This window comes from Lytechinus pictus, chromosome 16, assembly GCF_037042905.1.
Source record: "Lytechinus pictus isolate F3 Inbred chromosome 16, Lp3.0, whole genome shotgun sequence".
NCBI lineage: Eukaryota > Metazoa > Echinodermata > Echinoidea > Temnopleuroida > Toxopneustidae > Lytechinus > Lytechinus pictus.
Genome location: NC_087260.1, coordinates 9,506,820 through 9,509,781, shown reverse-complemented (window position 1 = coordinate 9,509,781; position 2,962 = coordinate 9,506,820).

Below are 2,962 nucleotides of genomic sequence, written 5' to 3'. Positions count from 1 at the left end.
GGCCTGTATTGACGGTGCTCTCAAGATGCATAGGGGTGCCGTGGACGACAGAGTGGTCTATTGTTCATGGCAAGTCTCGGGTTCGATCCTCGGCCTATATATGCCCGACGTGCTCAAATGCAATCAATCATCATCTCGATTCTGATTAATTTTCGGCAAACTAAACTTCGTTCCGGAAGACATAACAATCGAGTCTAGTTTATACTGCAACTGCTGTGAATAAAGTGTATTTTTTTCTTCTTTGTTAGCTAGTTTCAGTGATATGATTAACAATATAAACATTTTTTATGTTTTATTCTAAGTGAAATGATGTAAGCATATTTTGAAATGAAGAAAATGCTGATTATTTTCCTCAGTTATTGTTGGCACTTTTCAATCTTTCTAGCACAAGCGATTTCAGTTGATTATAGATTTGCAGATTGACATTAGAAATAGAAATAATAGTAACTTTTTTTTTCAAACAAAAATGTCAGGTCCATCATACCGCCATTTTATACTCCTCTCTCCCACACTCTCTTTTGATATTTTTTTTCACCAATACCTTTTCTTATTCTCACTACTATCAAAATATCTATATTCTCTCTCGAGAATTAAATATGTATTGTGTTGTTGTTGAGGATGCTAAATCAAATTATGCCCGTCTTAAATATTAGTAGGAGTGGGCTGTACATGGTCATGGGTCAAATATATATATATTTTTTTTTTGTTATTTTGATAAGGGAACAGTTCTTTAAATTCCTTTTAATGTATCTCAATATGAAATGACAATATTTTTTGGTCTCGGGTCCCCCAAAAAGTGTGCCGGGCCAATTAAAATCCTAAATGACCGCCACCCCCCAATCACATATTTTGTCCACAACTATTTTATTTGGTGGTCCTTTTTCTGATTTTGGTGTCTGTTTCTGGGAGCAGGCAATTTGTTTTGGCTAAAATTTGTAGGGCCTGCTACACTGCAAAAACTCTGGTGTTGATTTAACACCAGCCCGGAATCAATATATGTCAACACCAGAGAAGTGTTAAACAACACCAGTTAAGTTTTGGTCTAACACCAGATATGTGTTTACAACACCAATTAGTATTAAAAGAGCATCGGCTTGATTCCAAACCGGTGTTATCTAAATATTTCTCTGATGTGGACATATTTAGATTCCTGGCTGGTGTTAAATCAACACCGGAATTTTTGCAGTGTATAAAACCATTATTTTGTAGAGTTGAAAGGTGATTTTACCTACTATTTGTCATTTATGATGGTGAGGATAAAGGAGGAAAGATATGAAGGCTGGGGTATTTATTAATGTTTCAAAATCATAACATTCACGAAATTGCACACCCTTTTCCTGATTTGGATTATGACAGTGCTTATCCCCCCCAAAATCACAACTTTCTCTGTGTGTGGTTTGTTAAGTTTTTATTGCTGTTGCTATCGTCCTCTTCAATGGAAGTACCCCCCCCCCCCTCAGATGACCCTCAAATGGCAACTGGAAAAAAAATGAAGAAAAAACAAAGCAAATTGGCAACAGGTTAATTATTTGGAACCTTATTTCCCTTTCCCCAGGTAGAGCTGAAGGGGTCCAACGTGTCTAAATTTGTTTACAGAAAACCAAAACCAAAGGAAACATTTGAAGAGTAATATGAGAGCAATAAAAAAAGCTTTGTTTTATCAAAGTTACAAAATAAGAGTTATGTAAGTGTGTAAAGTCTTGATGTAAATTCAATGGGTGTCCTCATATTGGCAACATGCTAAATAATGACTAATTTCGCTTTTTACACAAATTTTCAAAATTACCTTACAAACCACATCTTGCTTTATTTTGAGCGCAACATAATATGGGAAAATACAATTCCTACCATATGTCATGGTCAGGAGATATCAGATATATTTTGCAAATGTAAGCAAGCTTATGAATAGTGTTTGCAAGACTCTTTAAGCTTCCATAACTCTCTTATTTTATAAGCGATTTTTAAATTATTTTTTGGTTTCTCTTACTCTATTCTTTCAAATAAGCTAGATTCTTTCTTGGGTTTAGGTTGCCTATATTTATGTATGCAATATTTTGTAGTCTTTCATAAATAAAGATAAACTGAAATGAAGTGAAAGGAAATGGCTTGATTTTTTTTTTCAAATAAAGAGTGGCACAATGATTCATTTGTTTGTTCACATCTTTCACAGAAAGGCTATTCATGTATATAGACTATTAAATGTTCAACATAACAATAAAACATAAAAGAAACAGCACATCAATATTTTTCTTCAGAATTATCAGTTTAATAAGTGTCATAAATAACAAAATATTATTCAAGGCCATATGGTAAAAAAGAAAATCATACTACATAAATTGATGTAACTTCATATTCTTGATACACCAAGGCAAAGGGACATTTCAATGAACACAAAAGGACATAAATGATTACTTGCCTCAAAGAGATTAAACAGATAAAAATTTTGACTGCAGGTGATTTTGAAGGTTCTTTATTTCAACATGACAAAGAATGTGTTGATCAGCAAAGTAAAAGGAATGCATACAAGTTAGAGAAAATGTCATATGACCATGTCTGGTGACCTAGTGTTGCAACCTCTCAAATGTCTTGTAAGAAAGTATATAAATTGATAATAAACCCCAAAGTTCAATGACCTCAAATGACATTTGACCTTCACTGGTAAACACATTGATTTAATATCATTTGTGATATCCAATAACCATTTCACACATTTCACGTTTCATTTAGTTAGATGAAACACTTTTAAGATGACGAACATAACTTTTTTTTTATCAGAGTCGATTGATCTGAAATTACATTTGACCGTCACCCAGGGATACAATTGTTAATCATGTAATTGATGACACAAAATGTACCTAAAAACATCAAAATTTGAAAGAATAACTCTTGTCCTTTGTTATAAACGAAAATACTTTAATAGCTGAAAATGTGGTCTTAGTTAACCCAAGTTTAAACCATGGCT